This window comes from Podarcis erhardii, assembly GCF_964252035.2.
Source record: "Podarcis erhardii genome assembly, chromosome: 3".
In the NCBI taxonomy this organism is placed as follows: Eukaryota; Metazoa; Chordata; class Lepidosauria; order Squamata; family Lacertidae; genus Podarcis; species Podarcis erhardii.
Window position 1 is genome coordinate 15,223,110 of NC_138507.1, and position 25,153 is coordinate 15,248,262.

Below are 25,153 nucleotides of genomic sequence, written 5' to 3' on the forward strand. Positions count from 1 at the left end.
CAAATGCAGCGCCGGTCCCATTTTTGGGTGTCCAGACAAAAGCACCTCCCCAGGAGCCATTCAAGGGGATACTCTGATCCCTTGGAGTGTGTTGGGAGAGGAGCTATTCCTTGTCCAATTAGACTAAGGATCCAATGCATTGCCTTATCCGCCATAAGTTGTGACAATTGCTATGAGGTGGGCAAAACCCTCAGACAGGCCCAGTCAGTCTGAAGACAAATTTCTCCCTGGCTCTGGCTACTGTGACTGAAAATTTGCACAGCAAGGTCCTCTACATGGCAGCCCGCAAACACACAGAGTAGGGAACAATGGGTGATGGAATCCGACCCAAGATTTTCCTCTGTTTCACTCCCAAACCATGCCCCTGAGCTTGCCCACGATTGGCTGCAACCATGGGTGAGCCCCAGCGCTCAGTGTGGCTGGAGGAGGGAGTGAAATCATCCCCTGGCCACACCGAAGCCAAGATGCTGTCCCGACCCGCCATTGCCATGCTGGACCACGACTGATGCTCCCAGCCAACTGGCAGTAAATGGGCTTTCTCCTGCAAATTGACATCAGCATGAGGTCACAATGGCTGGCTGATGTCTTTCATACAGCATCACCATGAGGTCTCAGTGGCCAGCATCTCCTTCAAGCTGGGGAGATCAGCATGGGGTCACGATGGCCAGTCTCATATTCCCTCTCAAAAACTGAAGCAGGAAGGAAGCAGCATGTCTGGGGCTTGGGGTTTTGTTGTTTTAAAACAGAGAAAGACTTTTGTTTTGTGGTAAGGTCCTATGCTTTCTTCTTTATCCCTCCAACCAAGTAGGTATCCACCACCCTCAAAAACTGGCTTTGGTTTTGCCATTAATATACAGATAAGCAGAAATCTGAGGAAATTGACCAAAAGGACATTTTTATCTGCTGATACGCAGAATTCAGAGTACAGTTGTACCTCGAGTTACAGACGCTTCAGGTTACAGACGCTTCAGGTAACAGACTCCGCCAACCCAGAAGTAGTACCTCGGGTTAAGAACTTTGCTTCAGGATGAGAACAGAAATCGTGCTCTGCCGGCACAGTGGCAGCAGGAGACCCCAGTAGCTAAAGTGATGCCTCAGGTTAAGAACAGTTTCAGGTTAAGAAAAGACCTCCAGAACGAATTAAGTTCTTAACCTGAGGTACCACTGTACATACTGCTCTACTCCCTTTCTTCTCACTAGAAGTGAAATAACTGTGTTGGCAAGTTTGAATCTTTGAGGCCAGTGCCTGGCAGTTGGGTCTATGAGCTACCCTGCCATTTTAATTACCCAGGATACCCACAATGGAGTATTGTGTGAAATTTCAACAGTGGAATCATAGCAACCTGCCACAGGTCACAGTGCGGTTTAAGCCCACACTGCTGTTACCAGGGTCCAAATGACATTTTGCTAGGAGGTCCTGCAGCGCAGAGCTGAACCTCTATTTGGCTATCATAACATTATTTGCAGGAAAGCCAGTCAATTTTTAACAGATATCGCTAACAGAATTATCTGTTTTGCATTTTCTGCACCTTTTTTTTATCCAGTCAATCTGAAGAGATGTGATATTCTTCTGAAGCTCACTGTGCCTATCAATCAACCACTGCGACTCTCTCCCCCCACCCCTTTCAGGGGTACAGATTAAATTTCATTTCCAAAGCAAAAACCCCTCCCCTAGCGACTTTGGTAAGGATGCATACAGAGGGCTTACAGAAACGAACAACATGCATAGCTATGGAAAGGGGAGTGCAACGTTATCCATTCAAAACGCCTGTGTGAAAATATGTGAGGAAAATCTAATCGGCTCCATGGAAATCGGCCACTCTTAATTATTATGCTCAGTTGAAACTCTTTTCTCTCTCCCCTACCCCCCCCCCCTTTTATGTTGGTTGTGTATATTACCTCTCAATGTTTCCTGACAGCTCTCTGTGATTTGTTATCAGCTCAGTTGTTTAAAAAATAGTAAGAGGGGAGAGCAGACTTTCAGCTATGATTTGACAGAATCCGACACTTAAAAAAATAATCATCAGTTCCCTCCAGCTGGAGGCAACATCCCCTTTAGTTACAATCTGCTCCAATTATATTTTTATCTAGGTAGCAGTCAGAGTTTAGGCTAACTTGGAGGAGGTGAGGAACAGTGAGACTTTGTAAGTCACTTAACTCTGTTACCCAGGTAATTCTGCTGCTGCTGTTGCTTTTTTTTCATTTGTCAGCTCCCTTAGGAGGTATCCTATAAGGTCCCTGAGACTAACCTGGTGGATATGAGGAAGGGGCAAGGAAATCTCTCTCTTTGTTGGTCTGTCTGTCGGATATGGATGTCTTGTGACATAAACTACTAGTAATAGGAAATAGCGACCTAAAGTCCTTTCATGATACAGCTTTATATATATAGAATCATAGAATCATAGAATCATAGAGTTGGAAGAGACCACAAGGGCCATCGAGTCCAACCCCCTGCCAAGCAGGAAACACCATCAGAGTACTCCTGACATATGGTCGTCAAGCCTCTGCTTAAAGACCTCCAAAGAAGGAGACTCCACCACACTCCTTGGCAGCAAATTCCACTGTCGAACAGCTCTCACTGTCAGGAAGTTCCTCCTAATGTTTAGGTGGAATCTTTTTTCTTGTAGTTGGAACCATTGCTCCGTGTCCGCTTCTCTGGAGCAGCAGAAAACAACCTTTCTCCCTCCTCTATGTGACATCCTTTTATATATTTGAACATGGCTATCATATCACCCCTTAACCTCCTCTTCTCCAGGCTAAACATGCCCATATTTATATATATGTATATAAAAGGAAGAAGACCAAAACCTCGCTCCATTTCTGTGCAAATTCTTTAATCTTCCCTGGAACCCTGGTGGATTCTTAAATGGAATTAGATCGTAAGACAAAATGGCTTTCAGGAGACTATCTCTTGGCCTCTCGTCCACAGCGCTATAAAAAGAACAGCAGCGCTCTCTCGAACGCAACTTTCTCAGAGGTGTGCTTTCAAGAGTGTCAGCCGAGGCAAATCCATGTCATAAATGCAGTGGTATTGTTTCTCTCCCCCTCCCCCCCCACCCCCACAATATTTATGGAGAAGGGACGAGAGAAATCATTTCTCCCCCTTCTCCTGTCAAATTGGAGCTGTTTTCATTACCACTCAAATGTGAGAAATCAATAGGAAGGGGGATGGGGAGATAAGGGCAATAACCATTAGTGAGGACTTCCGGGTTAGCGCGATCGGTTAATGGCGGATTCCCTCCGAGCTCCGGAGGGAATCGGCTCTGCTGAAGACGGGTCTTACCGCGCCGGCAACGTGGGGACCCTTAGAAACTGCAGGCGCGGAAGCCTGCGGACTTGGTGACTCGGCGGGCACCTTTAAGCGCCTTCCCCGACCCACGAAGAGCCTTTTTAAAGGCTACGGAGAGGGTACGGAGAGCGGCGTGGTGCTGTGAGTAGACCGCTACTTCAGTGGAGCGAAGCCGCGAGCCATGGCCGGAGAGCGCTGACTTTTTCCCCAAAATTTGGACTGGAAAACAAACAACCCATGAGTAGAATGGAATTTGGACTTTAAAATTTTTACCTTTGAATTCGGCACGACCGGGGGATGTGCTAAAGGGAAGTCCGCACCCCCCCTACCTACAAACGATCTAAAGCAAGGATTGGAGAACTAAGGTGGAGAGATTACTGTCTTTTTGGTGCTAGATAAAAGATATTTCCATGAATTTGACAGAAGAAGTCTTTGTGCTGGAGAGAAAGGGAGGAATTTTGGAAGTTTTTGTGTAACCCCTCCCCCCGAACCCGGGAGCGTCCTATGTGTGTGCCGGAGGAAAAAGAATAAGGAGTTTGACAGCTGTCAAAGGAGCTGTCAAACGGGCGGTTAAAGTCAAGAACTTGGCTATTTAATAACTCTCTGAACTAAAGGTGTTACATTTGAATTGAGGTGGTTGGAAACAAAGTAGTAATAAACAACAAAGTAACGGATTGTTGGAAAAGGACTATTAAGCAATTGGAATCCCCCTAGGGGGAACTAGAGACATTACAATGGCTGCAGAGGGAAAATTACTGGCAGAGATAGAAAAAATGTTTTTTCTCGTGGGAATCTTGCAAGAGCAGAGTACGGCTATGAACAAAGAACTTATGACCTTGAATTCTAAAACAAACAACTCTGCTGAATGCATAAAGGATTCGACTGATAAAAAATCTGCAGCTGAACCAGAAGAGACATCTTTGGAATTGGCGGAGAGGAAAGAAGGAGTGGAGAAAGTACAGGTGGAAAATACCAACCAGAAGCCTATATCGTCAGAAAATAAAGAAGAAGATCTTTGGATTACAAATCTGCGAAAGATGAGAAAGTTGAGGAAGGAAGTCCCTGGAGTACTTGGAATACTGGAATTTAAAAGAATAAAGAAACATGATCGGGACTTCCTCTTTGAGTATGGGAGAGCAGCTGACCTTTTGCAGCAATTGCTTTTAAACATTTTGGATGGAAGAAAATTTGATGTGACTGTGACAGAACTCCTTCGAGACCTGAGGACCAACAAAAAGGATTACCAACAAAATCGGCAGAGAGAGACTGACAGAGAATTGAAGGCCTCGGATGTGAGGAATCCGGGCTAGGAACTGTTTTTGTGGACATTTGCTTGGGAAGGGATGGAAACCGGGATAGGGAGGGAGGGGAGAATAGAATTTCAAAATTTTATGATTTTTGTATTTGGCCATTGTGACCTATAATTAATATAATAAAGGGAGAAATTCGTGGAAGGGAAGTTAGGTCGACCTTAGAAAAAGGATTTAATGTTTATAAGAGAATTGGATAAATTAAATGTGGACAAGTAAAAAGAGCTAAGTTTTAAAAATAATAATAATATGTTTAAGATTATAGATAAGAACTTGCTGAACTAATTATCGGAATTGGGATGTATGAAGAGGGGGTGGGGGGAAGTCAGGGAAAGAGGGTAAAGAAAGTAAAGGTATGAAATTGTATATGTGTTGTCTTTGTCTTTTTGTGTGTGTGTGTCTTTATAAAATGTAAAAACCCAATAAAAATTATATATATATATATATAAAAATAACCATTAGTGAGATGGGTAGAGAAATTCGCACTTGAGATGTGAAATGCAGGCAGAGCTTTGTTTTCTCGCTTCCTCTCTTATAGCAAAAGGTCTGCCCCTCCCTCCCTCTGGTGAAATTGCATTTTTAAACTTTTTGCTACTGAGGGGTGAGGTAGCTTTTTATTGCTATTTGCCAATATGTAATTCCCACATATGAAACAAACAAACAAAAAACACAGGCTGCAGTACTTCTTCTTCTTTGGCGATCACTCGTAGCCGAGTAAGATTGTCTTCTATGAACATGGTCTTAATGGTGTGTCCGTAAGTGACTGTGGAGGCCAATTCTGGATCCACACATCCTTCCACAGTGGGGACATAGGTTTCTGGGTGGGAGTTGATCACGGTGTGGATTTGCCAAGCGTGCCTTCCTCTTAGCACGTTTCTCCCTTTCATCCTGTGTTTGAGCGTCTTCAAAGCCCATGACACCTTTTGTAAAGGCCATTTGGGAGGCTAGTGTTTCCCAATTGTCAGTGTTTATACTACATTTTTTTTAGATTTGCCTTGAGAGAGTCTCTAAACCTCTTTTGTTGACCACCAGCATTATGCTTTCCATTTTTAAGTTCGGAATAGAGTAGTTGCTTTGGAAGATGATAATCAGCCATCTGAAAAACATGACCAGTCCAATGAAGTTGATGTTGAAGAATAATTGTTTTGACACTGGTGATCTTTGCTTCTCTCAATACACTGGCATTAGTTCGTCTGTCTTCCCAAGTGATGTGTAAAAATTTCCGGAGACACCATTGATGGAATCTTTTGAGGAGTTGCAGATGGCGTTTATAAGTGATCCGTGTTTCACAATCAAGTAAGCATATTATATCCACTAGGAGTAAGTGGGACTTTGACCTCAGTGGGACTTACATCAGAGGAGATACACATAGGATTGTGCTGGCTGTCTTCTAGTGTTGGGATTCCAATGCAAGAGAGAATTCCTTTCGGCATGTCTTTTCCCATGCTTATGGCTATCATGCCCGAAGGTGGTGTGGGACTGCACACCCTCCTCTGCCAATCCCACCCTCAACACCTGCCCCAGCTTGGACTCATACCCAGAGGGGGTTGCATATGAGCACCTGCTCATCCTATCTGAAAGCATGTCACACGTTCAGGATCCCGGCAAGACATTTGTGGGTTGTGATTGTGAGGAGCACCTACCCTGAGCAGCTGCTCACACATAGCAGGGCCCCACCATGCATTTCCCCACACTGAGTGTGTTAAGGGGAGGTTCAGTGGCATAATGTATACATTATATAACGTGGGTGGCGTTGTGGTCTAAACCATCAAGCCTCTTAGGCTTGCCGATCAGAAGGTTGGTGGTTCGAATACCCACGATGGAGTGAGCTCCCATTACTCTGTCCCAGCGCCTGCCAACCTAGCAGTTCAAAAGTACACCAGTGCAAGTAGATAAATAGGTACCACTGTGGTGGGAAGGCAAAAGGCATTTTGTCCTGGTGTCCCGTTAAGCCAGAAGCAGTTTAGTCATGATGGCCACTGTGGGATGTAATCCATTAGTACAGTCAAATCAACATTCCTTGTTTCCCTAGAGCGGGCACAGCCAGGGGGATGTTACTCCAGTTAGTATAACTTCCTGTTCCCCTGGTCTGGAGCATCCTCCCCCTGCATGTGATCTAGGAGATGGGTATGGCCCTGGCTGACTCCGTAAAAGAGCCAAGTTACGCAGCCATTTTCTCTCTCTTGCTCTCTCTCTTGTTTGCTGCTCTCTTGCTCCCCTGCTGCTCTCCTGCAGCCATTTTGTTCTCTTAATATAATTTTGCTGTCTGCTGGTTCTCAGCCAGCAGCACATGAGCTCAGTCTCCATGTGAGATGAACTCACAGATTGTTATGTAACTAGTGAGTAAAGCCTGCCTTCCAGGGATCAAATCGTGAAGTGAAATGTGAGAAAACTTCTTGTTACTTTTAAGGAAAGACTCTTGTGTCTTTATTCTTTTAAGAGGGATAAAAGGGGACACCAGGAATAATCCAGCTGGGCAAACCAAATTGGATTACTTAACTAAAGAGATTCAAATGAATCTGCAAACTAACTTCCTGATATATTGAGGGGAAGCTGCTCTGCTACTAGCATGAGTGAAGGAAGGATAATACTTATTCAATATATCCTTTCCTACTATCCTTAACATTCCCACAGCCCCATGACCTGGAAAGCTGTCTGTGGACAAACGCTGGCTCCCTCGGCCTGAAAAGTGAGATTAGCACTGCACCCCATAGTTGCCTTTGACTGGACCCAACCGTCAAAGGGTCATTTACCTTTTTACCTTAATGCATACGTTGTTGTTGTTGTTGTTGTTCACAGAGCAAAATCAGGACTTCAGACACACATATCAAGTCAAAGGACAAAAGATTCGAGCACCAGGGTCATACACTGTTGCACATACCTCATTTGTTTGTTTTTAGTATCTGGAAATTGCACTGTGGCAGTGTTTGACCCCATACTTGGCTAGCCTTGCAATATAAATACGTAATCTGAGCTGCTTCACTGCTGAAGCATCGGCTCCCTTAAAGTTCCTAGCTTCAATGCAGAGCTGACCTGAAGTGGAGAAAGGGATGTTCTCCTTCATTTCCCCACACAATTTTGCTCAGTGAAGCACCCCATCAGCTGATACTGCTCTCAGAATGCAGTTCATTCCTTTAGATTCACAATGGCCAACTATGAGGCTCTATTGCACTTTTAAAAATCCCAGCTGTGGCAAGCAAGTGGCTATTTTTTTGGTCAAGACATTTGCTTTAAAGTATTTGTAATCCGCCCTTCAACCTGCAGTTCCCAGGGTGTAGATACAGAGGCTTCAAAATCAGTTAAAGGTATGAAGCATCGAGCAAAATACAATAATGAAAATCCACCATAAAACTGCAGGTCCATAAAAACAAATCTGCAGCAATGTACAGTCATTCTGATTTCCACCAGAGAAAAACACCATGCAGTGCTAGCAGTTGTTCCAGCTCATTTGTCGAGTCGAGAAAGGCTACTGGAGATTTTCCTAGGAAATGTGCCTCTGGTTATAGACGAGTGCCAACCCTGTTCCATCAATATGCCTTGGTTCACGAAATTTTCCCGGGTCAGGAGATGATCCACGTTATGGATCACAGATCCCACCAGCCACCACTGGTGACCATGTAACTGGTCACTCGGCCGAAGCAAAGGGCAACATTTTCATATTCTGCCATTGCACTGTTTTGAACGTAAAACTATTTCATCCCAATAAGGGATCACTTTCAATAAGTAATTGTGATATGAAAATACATATACACTATTATTTTGAACAAATTTCATGGATAGGCTCTACCTTGTAACAGCGTGAGAGAAATCAATAGGATTTAGCCAAGCTAACTGTGCACATAATTGCAGCCTTCGTTTCGGGAGCGAGACATGAAATGCTGAGCTGCCAGGCTCTCCTCCGTCTTTCAATGAAATATTCAGTTGGGCCTCAATGAGCTTATCAAGCTACAAAAGAATTTTATTGTTGTTTACCGAGTCAGACTGTCCATTTTTGTTTGTTTTGATGCCTCCAGCTGTGTTAGATTGTCCTGAAAAGTACCTCGTTCACTTATCAGTTGATCTAAACCACCAGATATGCATGCCATAAATCCAGCTCACTCTATGGAGCTGCTCTTTTGCCATTTGCAATCAGAATATCATCATGTAAATTAGATTATGCTTTCTCTGCATGTTTTGGAGTTGTTCTAACCGTGCGGTAGCCAAACTCATCTGTGGAAAACAGAGACGGGCTCATGTTTTTCAGACATGGGCAGGGCATACTCAGATATAAGACACAGATTCGAGAATAGCTGAGAAACTTCCAGAAGCCCTACCAGATGCACATCTGAGGCACATCTTATACAACATCTTTACCCATTACAAAATTATTCTCCTAATTGCCAGTCATATCTCTGTGCTTGCTTAAAGAATACATGAAAATTACCCGTTCCTTATGACTCACAATGTACATTAGCTGTTTTCCCACATCACATGAGGTACATGGGCTATGACCCTAAATGCACCTGCCTGAGAGTTAGCCACATTGAACCCACAAGGACTTAATACAAAGCAGAAATTTGTAGGGACCAATATGGAAATTCATAGGAACCAATATGGAAACCAATAGGTGTTTCTGGGGACTCACACCCACTCAATGCTAGAGAAGGAGTAGAAATTCATCCCAGTATGCATTTAAAGGTGAACTTTAAATGCTCATACATTTTGAAACAATATGCAGACCAAAACACACTTGCCCTTCAAAATTGCATCTCTCTGAATTTTGCAATGCAGCTCTCCGCCTAAGTAATGTTTGCAAAAACCCATATAACAAGGTAAAGCATGCATATAGATCCATATATTACTGAAAATAACGTTCAAAAATGGGAGGACATATTAGTGAGGGCCATTTAAAGACCAAGTTGTGTTGCTTCATGTAAAGCCATCTTAATCTGTTATGCAATTAAGAGACTAGGTAAGAGCCTGTGTCATGTTTGGCTTCCTCACACTGTATACAGAGTGAGAAGGACACTGGTCCTCTGGATTAAGTGAGGGAAGGGCTTAAGGACTTACCTCACAAGTATGCGCAATATTTCACAACTGTTTTATCTCTCTTTTTAAACTAGCTAATAACACAGCTCACTTGTTGCCAATCCTTTGGGGCCAGTGGGCAAATTTGCAACTTGGAAAGTGCTGTGGGTACCAGTGGCGGGGGAAAAAACTGCTGCATATCCTCCAAATCTTGGGTCCCAAAACCGGGACATGCATATTCCTACCTGTTCTCCCACGTAAGTCATATGACCCACACGAGATCACAGAGCGCCAAAGACATGATTTTTTCAGGGCCATGCTCGCACAGCACCCAAAACCATGCATTTTGGGGCGTCACGCTTTTTTTCTGGGCAAGATCTCAGTGTGAATTGTAAAAAAAGCCCCCAAGCTTTCCTTTTGGGAATTATAGGGACAGAACTACCCAAACTGTATAGAAATTTATTCATGTATGCAACTACAGTGGCAAAAGAAGAATGGATACAAAAACGTATGGAATATGCAGAAATGGCAAAACTTACTGGGGAAAAAAGAAATCAAGATAACAAACTTTTTATAAAAAAATGGAAATGGTTTATTGAATATTTACAAATAAACTGTAAACAGATAAGAACATTGGCAGGATTGTTGTAATAACCTGCATTTTTATAAGAGTATATAGTTAAAGTAAATGAATAAATGAGCAAATTAAGTTAATTTGGATATGCAGAAAGTATTGAGAATAAATTTAAGAAACCACAGAAAGAGGGGGAAGGAAGTCAAGTTTTGAAATGTTAAAAGGATTGTAAAATTATTGAAATGTATAAAATTGAAAATAATAATAATAATAATAATAATAATAATAATAATAATAATAATAGATCTCAGTGTGAAATTGCAAGAGAGCACAGCACCCAAAATGGCTGCTGTGTTCATAAATGAGAAAACAAGACATCTCGTTCTTTTCCGGGACACTTGCAGGGTATGCTGCTGTGGGAGTGTGGTACATCACAAGTTGACTGTCATGGGGGAAGGGTGGCATAACATGACACAAAATGGCTGCCACAAATAAAAGAGATTGGATCACAAAAAGGTGTGAGCATTCCCCCATTAGACAAATTGGGTCCTCCCTTAAAGAGGGCACATATTGTGTTGAGACCTGGACAACCGACACACTGTGCTGTGGGTGGGTTCAAGTGGTAAGCCACAACACTCAATTGGTAGGTCCCTCGAAGCTGTGTGCAATCTGGCCAATGGGACGCAGTCCAAACGGTTTGAGGGACCTATTTATGCCCATGCACGTGACCCAGAGCTTCGTCTTTCGGTGCGTGCATTCGGAACACCCGCCCACCTCTCCCTACTTTTAGAGCTTGTTGTGCTTGACCTTGCTATGGCACCGTGTGTCATCTGTCGTTGGGACAGGGGCACAGCAGGAATTTCCCCCACTTGGCTGATTGGCTGGTGCCATTTGGATTTTGCCTGCCGCGTAGCAAATCGTCACAACTTGTAAGGTTGCGAATAGGCTCTGGTTCAGGTGATAGGGATGGGAGAACGCTCTTGCCATCCCTATGTGAAGGGTATTCCGTTAAAGGAATCCAGGGACTCGACAGTTTGGTCAACCCCTGTGAGGGGATTGTGCCCATGCCTGAGTCCAGGGGGACATTTGGGTGGTGGAGTCAGCCCGTGCCCAGCTTTCCACTTACCCAGGTGTTCACCCTTGGCTGACCTATGCTGGTGCCCTGGGTCAGCGCTACCTGCATGGCAGGGAGCTAGTCGAATCAGAGCCTATGCAACCAGTCACTTTATTGATTACACTTTATTGATGTGGCCTAAATTCTGCCAAAAAGCAAACCTAAAACTTGAGTCAAGTGTGAATTTATTTAGGGGGGAGGTTTCTGGGCCTGAACACCCAAACACACCAGAAGGCAATCACATCAGCTATCACTGCACTTGCTCACAGAAGCGAACACTGCACTTCTCTGTTCAGATTGGGAGGGTAGATCCTGGCATGCAATTAAATGTGTCTGAGTTCACATGTTCAATATATAGACATTGAGGCAGTACAAATAGGAACTGAACAGGATGAGCAAACAATCTCTGCATTGTGTTTGAGGAAATATATTTGAGGGGATTTATTTCTCAGGCACTGGAGGAGGGACACATAATTATAGACAGGAATAGCAACCAATGTGCCGACTTTGGCTTGATACTCTTGTTTCGTAGTAATACCCGTTCCCCCCCCCCCCCAGTTCACCAAGACTGAACAAGGACTTTCCTAGGGGAAGGTAACAAATTTGCACTTTCTGGAACAATATGCCAACCAAAATACAGCTGTCTTTTAAAATGCGCTTTTCTTCAGATTCTGCAGTGCAGTTTTCCAACCTAAGAATTTTTTTTTTAAGGTGAACTGGAGGCAGTTGGAGGATGGATGGTGGCTAACAGATTGAGGTTGAATCCTGACAAGACAGAAGTACTGTTTTGGGGGGACAGGAGGCGGGCAGGTGTGGAGGATTCCCTGGTCCTGAATGGGGTAACTGTGCCCCTGAAGGACCAGGTGCGCAGCCTGGGAGTCATTTTGGACTCACAGCTGTCCGTGGAGGCACAGGTCAAATCTGTGTCCAGGGCAGCTGTTTACCAGCTCCATCTGGTACGTAGGCTGAGACCCTATCTGCCTGCGGACTGCCTCGCTAGAGTGGTGCATGCTCTGGACTACTGCAATGCGCTCTACTTGGGGCTACCTTTGAAGGTGACCCGGAAACTACAACTAATCCAGAATGCGGCAGCTAGACTGGTGACTGGGAGCGGCCGCCGAGACCATATAACACCGGTCTTGAAAGACCTACATTGGCTCCCAATAGGTTTCCGAGCACAATTCAAAGTGTTTGAATTATGCTCGGAAACGTATTGGGAGCCAATGTAGGTCTTTCAAGACCGGTGTTATATGGTCTCGGCGGCCGTGTTGGTGCTGATCTTTAAAGCCTCGGTCTGAAGGAGCTTCGCCACCCCCATCGTTCTACCCGGTCACTGAGGTCCAGCACCGAGGGCCTTCTGGCAGTTCCCTCACTGCGAGAAGCCAAGTTACAGGGAACCAGGCAGAGGGCCTTCTCGGTAGTGGCGCCCTCCCTGTGGAATGCCCTCCCACCAGATGTCAAAGAGAACAACAACTACCAGACTTTTAGAAGACATCTGAAGGCGGCCCTGTTTAGGGAGGCTTTTAATGTTTGATGTAGTACAGTATTTTAATATATTTTTTTTGAAGCCGCCCAGAGTGGCTGGGGAAGCCCAGCCAGATGGGCAGGGTATAAATAAATTATTATTATTATTATTATTATTATTATTATTATTATTATTATTATTATTAATATGGTGAATTGGAAAGGTTACTGGAAAAATGAGAAACTGGAAAAATGAGAAACAGGGAGAAGCTGAAATTAACTGATCTGCCCATTCCTAACAAGAAGGCAAGAAATGTCAGTACCTTATTGGATCAAACTGAGGTGCATTTGGTTTAGCACACTGTTTCGAATGATGATCCTCACTCACCAAGATGCCTATGGGAAGTCCAGACAAAGGGCAATAAAGCTAATGGCCTTCATCAAAGCACAAATGGGGAATGTAAGTAATTTGTACACAGTAAATTACATCTATATAAATACCCTGACCGACATTCTAAAATTCTTTTAAAGCCAGATCTTGGATATCCCCTCTATTCCCATCTTGTTTGCGAAATATGAAAATAATAAGATGTGTTTTCCTGGAAGCAAGGCTGTATTAGTATTTGTGAACGGCTCTCCATTCTCTGCTGCGGTCTGTCTAATAGCCTTTCCAGATCTGCGCTGCAGGCCTTTTAAGAATGTAATCTCTATAATCTATATCAATTTATTTTAATTTAGCACATTTGTTCCTTGTTTGTAGTAATGGATCATCTGTTGCTTGGTGTTTTGACTCATGCTGGAATATGAATACAAATAAGAACAGGAATAAAACCCCAGTGCCTTGATCATCGGAGGCCCTAGAAAAGCTGACCTCATCCAGCCAGGACAGCAACAGCAATGTTGTGTTTAATTATCCTGCTGACAAAAAGTGAGGCTTCATTACCTCTGCTGAGCAATAGACAACTCAGACAAATTTTATAGCATCCTCTAAATGGCCTGAGACTCCAAACTGTCTTTGTTAATACCTGTGATTCTCTGTTACTTAATTTCCCTCGTTGTTGTTGTTGTTTTCTCTGCCACATCTTCAGTTTACACTTTCTAAACATTTTGGTGACTCCACAGAAACCCAGGATTTTTTTTAATATAACATTTTTATTAGTTTTTAGCATATTAATTATCATTCATACAACAAAACTTCTCATCTTATGCAACATTTTTTTGGACTTCCGTCAACACCTCTGATGATTTTCCGTTCTTATCACTTATTATGCATTTCTTAATTTCATATTACCTTTAATTATATTGACTAACAATCCTCATTGTCTTTTTTGCAATATTTCAAATAATTCATCTTACAAAACTTCTTGCAAACCTACTAGCGTAATCTGATCCTCACAATTACTTTTCAAATAGTCCATAAATTTACTCCAGTTTTCTGAGAATCTCTGGTCCCGCAGGTTTCAAATTCTTACTGTTAGTTTGTCTAATTCTGCATAGCCCATCAGTTTCATCCTCCATTCTTCTTTTGTCGGTAATTCTTCTTGCTTCCAATTTTGTGCCAATAAGAAACCCAGGATTAAATTGTAAACCACAGAGCCGGGCCCCTCTCTTTGCCACCATCACAGAGACACATTTCTTGGGGGAAGTCCTGAGAGAATCTGAACAAACACCATCACTGATGCTGTAAATGTGGGTACCAGGTTGAGAGCTGCAACTGGATGACCTCACAGCTTCTTCCAGTTCAATGTCTCTTTCAATGGAACCAGGACTCATTTTCTTGAATCATGATGGCACACAGTTTCTAATGGCTGTGTTTTGCCAAGATTCATGTCTCTCTCCTCATATGAACTGTCACAGACCCTGTGATCATCATCTAAGGCTCTTCTTCGTGTGCCTCATCCACAAGAGGTCCGGAGGGTAGCAACACAAGAATAGGCCTTTTCGGTGGTTGCTCCCCATTTCTGGAATGCTCTCCCCAGGGAGGCTCACCTGGTGCCTCCGTTACATATCTTTAGGCACCAGGCAAAAACATCTCTCTTCTCCCAGGCCTTTGGCTAATCAAACAATCTATGGTCTTCTAAACTGTGGCGGGGGGTGGTATTATTTTGGTTTGTCATTATGGTTTTTTTAAATTATTATTACAAACCATCCTGTGATCCTTGGATGAAGGGCAATATGGAAATTTAAGAAATAATAAATAATGCCACATAAATAGGATGGCCACATGTCCTACTTTGGTGAGGGTGGGCCTCTAATTGAAGAGCGTCTGGCCCGAGTTCAGTTTAACGGCAAACATTTATTTTACTAAATAAAGAAGAAGGGAAAGCCAGGGAGGAGGTGGGCAGTTTTGAAGTGCTCTTCAACATATAGAACATAGACAGAAAACTGAGCAGACACATAGATTACCTGGCCACAGTCTTCCTCACTATGCAGAGATGTGCTGGGTTTCTATTTAAATTATAGTAATTATTGCCAAATTTGCATCTTTATATATAGATTAGCATATGCAAAACTTACGTAAATCTATAATACCTGGTCTGTTTTTCTGTGATGCAATAGCCCAGTTCATAGAGCCTGAGACTCATAATCTCAGGGTTGTGGGTTTGAGCCAAGAATTCCTGCATCGCAGGGTGTTGAGCTAGATGTCTCTCGTGGTCCCTTCCAACTCCACAGTTCTATGATTCTATTGTTGCTCTTTTTTGATGCACAAGAAAGCAGCCACCCAAGAGATAAACTAGGAAGACATGTAGATAAATCTGAAACATTATTACAGCAGACTCCTGCAGGGTGGTCTAGCAGAGGGCTATAGGCTCATTAGACTGGCGCTTCCTGGCACTTTCAGCACAGTTTTCAGAAAAGGATGTCATACATATTGACCTCCCTCAAAGAAGTTCCTAGATGCATAAAATGAGACAAGGAAGGAGTGCAAAACACAGTTTATGCATCAATGTCCGTGTTCAAACCATTTATCAATAATAAGCAACAAGCTATTGGCTTTGTTCCAGGAAAGAAAGGAGGGTGGGAAATCAGTTTTAAGTTTAAACAAGCACAGGGGTAAAGTAAGCCCCTTTTAACAAATTATTTTAATCTCTGTTGCTATGACTAATGTGGATTTTCCTTGCACAGAGGGAGCAGAGAGAGAGAAGATGGTGACTTCTGTAAGAGAGGAGACAGATGCAGTCTGCCTGCAGCCACACACATTTGCTCAACAGGCCACCGCTGCTGCCATAATTCTTCCAGGAGGGAGCCAATAAAAAAATCATATAAAATTTTATTATGTTTGTGACACTAGTTATTATATCCAGCAGTCAGAATGCTTACCCAGAGGCAGGGCCTTTCCTGGTCCTTAGTGCAGAGTAAATTGCAGGACTGTCAAGAGGGAAAGTGAAACACTAAAACAATGGGAGGAAAGTCTGAATTCATTCTGGAGCATTTAGAATATTACACGGCAATATAAAGCCTGAATGCAGCAGTGAACACACAGAGCAAGGCAGCTAATAAAAAGGAATTGCAGGCAAATGAACCAACAAAGCCCAGACAGGACTTTCAAGGTTTGAAGTAAAAGGAGAATTGTCAACAAAACTAAGCTTTTTCTTTTTTTAAAAGGTAATTCAAAATTGCTACCTACCAGTACCTTGTCATGACCTCTGAAATGATGGGTCTGGGAAAAGAAAAGATTCTATCACTGCACATTCTATCCTGCACTACTTTTTGATTTGCATGAATCAAAAACATGGAGTGAGAACTGCCGTGAGACGTTAGGATCTGAGCCTGGATTTGGGTCCAGTATCTTCCCACGCTACCCCAAAATGATATTCTTTCCCCATTTTACTCCATCTCCTCTCTCTGCATCCTCATGTTCTCTTCCTTTTATGGACTTTGATGTGCTTTTCCTCAGGTCCTGCCCTGTGACCATTTACTTTCGCTGTAGAACATGACAATCTCTCTACACACACATAGATCTTCACCATACTCTGCAAGTGCCCTGGAAAAAACGGAGTATTCTGTTTTCTTGCGCAAGAGCACGGCGGCCATTTTGGGTGCCATGATCTCACATGACTTTGCTCTGAGAGGTTGCCCCCCAAAGAGCTTTTTTCAGAGCCGTGATCTTCTGTAGCACCCCAAAACACACAAATGCATGTCAAAACACACAAAACACACAAATGCATGTCTTTGGCAAGCTAAAGGTAATGCACACAGAGAGAACCTTTACTAAGGCTAAACAGTGCAATCATGGCCATGTGTACCTATCAAAAGTCCATCCTATTGAATGGACTTACTCCCACTGGGATGAGGATTAGAGGGAGGATTGAAGCCTAAATTTGCTGACTAAAAAAAAATCCCTCGTTACTCATTAATTTTTTATTTTTCAATAAAAGCACATTCTTTACATGTAACAAATGGAGTTACAGTACAGTGGTACCTTGGGTTACATACGCTTCAGGTTACAGACTCCGCTAACCCAGAAATAGTACCTCGGGTGAAGAACTTTGCTTCAGGATGAGAACAGAAATCGTGCTCCAGTGGCACGGCAGCAGCAGGAGGCCCCATTAGCTAAAGTGGTGCTTCAGGTTAAGAACAGTTTCAGGTTTAGAACGGATCTCCGGAACAAATTAAGTACTTAACCCGAGCTACTGCTGTATACGATATTACTGATACTCAAAATAACTACAAGCGGTAGATGCCATTGTATACACTTGAGCTTTGCACGGAAACATATCACAGATCCAATGTGCCGCCAGCATTTTTATCACTTATCTGATGACACAGTTTCCAGTTTCCTGTGCTGTGCCGGGGTGTGTGTGCGTGTGTGTGCCTGTTGCACGTGCACACACAAAATCTGCCAACTGAGGGTAACAACTCATGCATCTAATGAAGTGGGTTCTCTAGCTCACAAAAGCTTGTGCCACAGAACATCTGCTCGTTTTTAAGGTGCCACGCAAGTTCTTGGCTGTTGTTGCTGCTGAGGCCATATAACATGACTATCACTCTGGTTTTAGGAATATGCATTCAGATTTAGTTCATATATAACTTAAATATATCTCAGTAACTAAAACAAAATATAGAGCAAATGAAATTTAGCTCCAGTATTCCTTCCTAGCTGCCTGTCATGAAGTTAGGGAGCAAAATTGCCTAGCAATTTAAACCAAAGGTGGGGGGTGGGGGTGGGCAAGAATAGCAGCGATTGGCATCCCTGCTGGTAGAATGTAAGCCGCTGCAAATGCATCCTTCATCCCTGTGATGCACACAGAAAAACCCTGCCTCTGATCTTTGATTGATGGCTCTACAGCTTAGCAACACCCAATTCAGTCACTCGAGGGGAAAACATCCTTAAGGGGAAGGCATACTATAAAAGCAGAGGGGCAACCAGTGTTTTGTGAACTTATCTCTGTTGTCAATTCTGCATGTGGAATGCCTGACAGACGCTTCCCTGCAGTGTTTGCTTCGCAGATCAGAACCCTGCTCACTTTACCTATGGTTTATTCTTCCCTCATTAGATTTACCTACTACTGGTGAAGTGAGGTTGAAGTGTGGCAGATGAATGCTGAAGAAAAGGACTTTTCACTGGGTGCAACCCAGAAAAAGGGGCTGTTATGAGCTGTATGCATGAGCTGTTATGAGCTATGGTTTTCCCAGTAGTGATGTATGGAAGTGAGAGCTGGACCATAAAGAAGGCTGATCGCCGAAGAATTGATGCTTTTGAATGATGGTGCTGGAGGAGACTCTTGAGAGTCCCACGGACTGCAAGAAGATCAAACCTCTCCATTCTTAAGGAAATCAGCCCTGAGTGCTCACTGGAAGGACAGATTGTGAAGCTGAGGCTCCAAGACTTTGGCCACCTCATGAGAAGAGAAGACTCCCTGGAAAAGAACCTGGTGTTGGGAAAGATGGAGGGCACAAGCAGAAGGGGACAACAGAGGACGAGATGGTTGGATAGTGTTCTCGAAGCTACCAGCAGGAGGTTGACCAAACTGTGGGAGGCAGTGGAAGACAGGAGTGCCTGGCGTGCTCTGGTCCATGGAGTTATGAAGAGTCGGACACAACTAAACGACTAAACAACAACATGAGCTGTATGGCTACAGCTACATCTGTGTCCATCGTTCAGCCCGGACACTGAGGTCCAGCTCCAAGGGCCTTCTGGTGGTTCCCTCACTGCGAGAAGTGAGGTTACAGGGAACCAGACAGAGGGCCTTCTCAGTGGTGGCACCTGCCCTGTGGAAAGCCATCCCATCAGATGTCAAGGAAATAAACAACTATGTGACTTTTAGAACGCATCCGAAGGCAACCCTGTTTAGGGAAGTTTTTAATGTTTGATGTTTATTGTGTTTTTAATTTTATCGTGTTTTTAATATTCTATTGGGAGCTGCCCAGAGTGGCTGGGGAAACCCAGCCAGATGGGCGGGGTGTAAATAATAAATAATTATTGTGAATATATACCCAGCACACAAGCATTGCTTTTTCATGCGGAGCCATTAGAAATCTGTGTATACCTTTAAACGTTATGCCGAATAAAGAACCCATCACACCAGGAAGTGGGGAAAAGATTGGTTCGTTATGAAGAAATGAGAGAGAGAGTGTATGTGGGTGGTCATTTGGACAGCAAGGTTTACAAGTATGTGGGTAGCAAAAAATTGTTCAGTACATACACACACCTTAGTGCCATAGAGTAACATAATTCACCACTACCTCAAAGTGAAGGTAGCAATGTGCCAGAGTATACTCACACGAAAAGGAAGGAAAATAGGAATGGGGTATACCTGACCTTGGAGCAAGTGGAGCACAAAGTCAGGGATTTGAGATCAGTGCCAAGTATGAGAGTTATGCTCTCCCTTTCAAAGTTGTATGCCAGCAAGGAAACAGTCTCTCATCTGTGCCTTTGGTCTGTGGTGCTGTGAACTATCGGGTTGATCCTGGAGGTTGTTGAGGAGAGGGGATTCTGTTGGAGATGAGAGATAACTAATTGAAAACCTGTGGTTTAAGTCTATTTTGACTCTTAATTTCTATGGAGATGAGAGGGGTTTCTTTAGTGAGCAAATAACATGATATCAAATCTTTAGGCCTGTCATTTATTGCTTCCAGTTTACTATTGTGTTTTGTGAGGTAAGTCTGAAGTGAAGAGGACACAACCTCAATTTTGAGAAGACCACATCTTTACCTTTACAGTTTGGGGATCATAAATTTACCTTAAAAATTTTTTTATATATATATAAATAATATTTATTACTTTTAAACACTACAAAAAAAGGAAAGAGAAAAGATGAAAAAAGAAAACAATACAATATAAACGTTACACAACACAACACTAACACAATAAGCTAAACAAAACCAAACAAAAACAATTTAAAACACACATCTTATCATTTCAATATCCTATCTTTCATTCACTTGTTTCAACGACCTCCCCACACCTCCCTTTTTGTATTCCACTTCTATTAATTGTTTCAGCAAATCCTTTCCATCTTCCTCTATTTTCTGTCATATAATTATCTTAACATATTTTAACCATATTTTCCCTTTAATACTCTAATAATCTATTTATACTTAATTCCTTATAACATTTCTACTAAAGCCGTATAATTTCATTCCAACATTTTTCTAACACTCATTAATTTTACATTATTTCTATAAATAGTCTTTAAACTTTTTCCAATCTTCTTCCACCGTCTCTTCTCCCTGGTCTCGGATTCTGCCAGTCCTTTCTGCCAATTCCATATAGTCCATCAACCTAGTGATCTTCTGTCCGAGGCTCTTAACTCTTTTCCAAAGACCTAAGATCCAAAAGGTATTTCAGGACATCTTTAAAAATTTCCTCTCTTGACTGTTGTTCTTCTAAGTTCTTCTGGTAGTTCCAACAGTCTCTTATTTTGTTCTTCTCTTTTTTCCCTCCTTTTCCAAGTCTGAAGGCCCTCACAATTTTAGTCTCTTCTTGACCCAAGTCCAGGTCCCAAGAAACAGCAAATTCCTGTGTGAGGAAGTCCATCAAACCTTCCCTCTCCAGTTCAGGCAGGGCTCTGATCCTCAAAATCTGTTTTTCTTTAAATTCAATCATGACAGGCATCAACTTATGATCATCAAGTTACATCTGTGAGGCTGGGACTCTTTCTCTCTCCAATTGTGTTACTTTAGGTTCAACGGCAACAGCTTTCTCCCTAGCCTTCTCCGCAGTTTGCCATGTCAAAGTAGATTCCTGTGTCAATTTCTGGATAGTTTCTGTATTGATGTTCACCTTTTGTCCCAAATTATTTATACTTTCTATATTTAAATCCAGCTTCTTGTGAAGCTGTTCCAGTGAGTCATTTATCTTACATAATGCAGCCACTAAGGCCTCTTCTGTCAACATTCTTAACCGATTCAAGGTCAGTCCCAGAATCTCACAGCTTTTTATCTTACAGCTGGAAATTCCCCCAGCTCAGCTCTTATAACAGTTTCAAAGGCTTCCTCTAGAGGGAAACAGTTTCTATTTGTATTAGTCCTTTTAAACACAGTTCAAACAATAAAGTTAGTTTCAATTTTCAGTTACTTTTACTCCTTTTTAAGAGCAGACGGAGAGAATGGAAACAATGTATCTCTCTTATTTAGCTAGCTGTCAGCAAATGTTCTATTCACTATCAATGAACAATCCAAAAACGTCAGTCTTACTAGCAGCCCGTTTCCAGGTTCGGAGCGGTGGTATTTTAACTTTCTTCGCTCTCTCCTGTAGGCACACACAATCCAAAACTTCCCCCCTCTTCTCCTGCTTCCAAGGGGGGTTTAATGTTTTCTACCGATGGAAATTTAGTCCTTTACAGTAGGCTTTCCAAGACTTTAGCTTACAGCCTCTTTGCTTCAGTCTATTTACAAAAGGGGAAGGCGGACTTCCTGTTTTGAACCTTCCCGTTTCGGTGCCAAATTAAGACGTTTGAAAATCCAATTCTCCGCTCTACTCACGGGTAGTTGCTTTAAGATCAAATTGTCCACAGGAAAAAGTCAGCGCTATCCGGCAACAGCTATGCGGCTTCACTCCGTGGAAGAAGCAGTCAATTCGAAGCACCGCACCACTCACCCCACGTCGCTCCAGAACCCCGAAACCGGGTTTCCCCGCGAGTGGGGAAGGCGCAAAAGGTGCCAGCCGAATCCCACGTTCACAGGCTTCACCCGCCTGTGATTTTTAGTGGGTCTCCACCTTCGCCGTGGCGGCTAGACCCAGATTTCCACGAGGCAAATTCCTCCCGATCAGAGGAATTCCGCCATTACCGGAGGCGCCAACCCGGAAGTCCTAAAAAAGATTTTCATTGTCTATGCGAAGTCTGGTTCCTGCTTACGGGAGGATAATAACTAAATCTTTCTGGCAAATAGAGGGACTAGTGCTCAGATATTTTCTGCAACTATTGGGGGAAGGATGTTGAAGGCAGTATATTTGATCTCATGTAAGTGAAAGCGCACATGTATTTTGGAATTGTTAAATTGTGCAAACAGAGTGTCAACATATCAAAGTGACTCAGTGGAAATTAATCATACCACGGACAAAATTTCCTAGGGAGTCATGCCACTGCCTGCCTTTCTTCTACTCACCTGAAGCCTGTCAGTTTGCTTCTCAAAATGTGCCCAGCTCTGACTGGAAGCAGCTGCCCTTTTTAATCTGAGGCACTGCTAACATCCCAATGCCCACCTCTGCCACTGCTACCTCTCTTGGTGCCAGTTCACTCTGGAGTACATCTTGTAAGTTGTTGTTGGTTGTTGGCATCCGTCTGTCTCAAAAGACGATGGAGTATGCCTCCGGGGCCGAAGTGAAACCGCTGTGTTAACAGCACCAAAATGACTCCCCTGGGGCACAAGCCCTGGGCAGTGTGCTCTGGCAAGCCTCCCCACTCTCAGCCTCACTAACGTGGTCCAAAGAAAAGCAGAGTAATAAATTTGCTCTGCTTTCCAAGGACCCACGTACCTATGGGACCGCCTCTCCTGGTATGCCCCATGGAGGACCTTAAGGTCCACAAATGACAACACTTTGGAGGTCCCGAGCTTCAAGGAGGTTAGATTGGTTTCAACTAGGGCCAGGGCCTTTTCAGCTTTGGCCCCGAGGTGGTGGAATGCTCTGTCACAGGAGACTAGGGCCCTGCGGGACTTGACATCTTTCCGCAAGGCCTGCAAGACAGAGCTGTTCTGCCTGGCCTTTGGTTTGGACTCAGTCTGACCCTTATGTTTCCCTCCCCTTATGGTCTTGATTTATCAGCTACTTTAAAATGAGGCTAAATTTTAAATTGCATTTTAACCTGTATATTAAATTGGTGGTCCCCCCCCTCTCTTTCCCCTATTATGTTTTTACTGTGATTTTATTGGTGTTAGCCACCCTGAGCCCGGCTCTGACCAGGGAGGGCAGGGTATAAATAAAAAATATTATTATTATTATTATTATTATTATTATTATTATTATTATTATTATTATTTGGTACCTGCTTGGTTGCAAGAGTTGCTGGAAGGAGGCATACAAGATGCCATCCAGCCGTCTTAGGGACTCCAGATTTGTATAGGATTTTACTCTTTGAGCTTTTCTTCTCCTGAAGATATCCTGCAAGGCAGCAGAGGTTTAGGATCAGAATTTTCTTTCTTCCCAGGCTCACGAGCCTCACCTGCCCCTCACTTTCCTCTACTTATAGTCTAAGTAGAAACACTGTAATAGTTGGCATGCCCACCAGCCAATCCTCCTCTTCTTGCCGGCCATTTCTTGGCCCACACATGTGACTGCCCACCTGAATAAGAGAAAAAGAAACAACTTGCTCCTTCATGAGCTTACCTCAGTGAGAAAGACACCGTGCCTATTTCTGTCTGTTACAGTGGGTTGGTTGAAAGACTTCCCTTCCAATTTGCTACTGCTGTTTTGCTTCAGTGACAAGATCCTGAATCCGACAACCTAAAAACTGGCTGAACTGCGCGTCTTTGTACTTACGCCTCGGTTGACACAGTGGGGCCCGCCTGTGGAGAGAAAGATGTAGCTTACACTTTAGTGGGTCAGGGGGCAAGAAAGTTAAGAAACCCATATCTGGCCCGGTGTTCAAAAGGCCCCTTTCTCATCAAAGTGCCTGACAGCATGTGGAGACAGGGCCAGTCTCTCTCTCTTTCAGGCAGGCAACGTCAGCATAAAGTCACTGTGGCCATGGAAGACAATCTTACTCAGATACGAGTTATTGCCAAAGAAGATCCAATCCCCTCTGAGCCATCTGAAGGCTCAGGAAAGATTTTTTAAATGTTTACATTTTATTATTATTACATTTTTATATATGTCGGAAGCCACAGAGTGACTGGGGCAATCCAGTCAGATGGGATCAATAGCAGCATTTTTGTTGTTGTTGTTGTTGTTGATGATGATGATGATGATGAATAGGACATCCCTATTTTCATCGGAGAAATGTTGGAGGGTATGCATCATTAGGAAGTTGTCAGGTTAGAGGCAAACTATTTATCCTACTCTGAATGGAGATTTTCCCCATCACCTGCTCCCTGGTCCCTTTTATCTTGAGAGACCAAGGATTGAATTGTGGACTTTCTGCACACAAAGTACGTGTGCAAATTCTGAGCTATGCCCCCCCCCAGTAGTATGTTGCTTCTCTCCGTTATCATCATTTACAGGGACTGAACTTGTACAGCTACTCCAAGGTTAATGCTGCCACTCTCGTTGCTCTGATGCATCAGTCGAGGAGTAAACTAAATGTGTGCTCAAGCCCACAGATCCCCTAGCGAGAGCACCGGGATCGTCATTCCCTTTCAAGCAGAGTTGCTTTTGTTCCTTTCCTGCTTGGTTGGCAGAAGGATCATTACAGATGTCAGAATATAAGAGACGGAAGAAGCTGCAGATTAAAGGAGCGCTCTGTTCAGAGTCCCAGAGTCGACTTCTCTTTGCTTAGACATGAGGTCAGCACTGTTTCAGAGCCAATTTCTCCCCTCAAACGCAGCTCAATGAGCCTGTGAATGTTAGAAACACTTCCCCCAAATGAGATGTCTCTGATGCTAGCCTAGGAATGAAGTCCAAACTCACATTAAAGCCGATGTCGTCCACTGGCCTGATCCATTACTCATTTAAATCAAGTGGAAAAATTAATTTCAGGCTATATAATATGACGCTACCAGTGCCCTTTTCAGATGGCAGCAAGGAAAGAAGGGAAAAAAGAAATCTGGGCATATTCAGCAAATTAATAGCAAAGACTATGTATTCAGGGGCTTCATTTGAAAAAAGATGGTTTTGCTGCATGTCAGAGCAGTTATTCTGAATCCAAATGTAAGCATATTCTGTGATTATGGGGCTACCTTTTCCGGCAAAAGTTTACAAAATGCTGACTATTTAGAAGATGACTTCAAGAATACGGCTGCATACATACAGCATTTTTTCAAGAATCAATAGAAACTGCAATTTGGTTTTTCTA

At 43.2% G+C, this 25,153-nt stretch overlaps 2 long non-coding RNA genes across 2 annotated transcripts; one reads left to right on the forward strand and one right to left on the reverse strand.

Moving 5' to 3' along the window:
* The first annotated feature begins 625 nt into the window (after positions 1-625).
* LOC309339423 lies at positions 626-16,032 on the forward strand. Its single transcript, XR_014155330.1, has 4 exons — positions 626-766; positions 858-971; positions 2,092-2,170; positions 15,885-16,032. It is a non-coding gene; the product is annotated as an uncharacterized lncRNA (long non-coding RNA).
* Positions 16,033-18,638: 2,606 nt separating this feature from the next.
* LOC309339453 lies at positions 18,639-23,884 on the reverse strand. Its single transcript, XR_014155367.1, has 3 exons — positions 23,530-23,884; positions 23,189-23,304; positions 18,639-19,695 (listed from the first exon to the last, which is right to left on the reverse strand). It is a non-coding gene; the product is annotated as an uncharacterized lncRNA (long non-coding RNA).
* Positions 23,885-25,153: the final 1,269 nt, after the last annotated feature.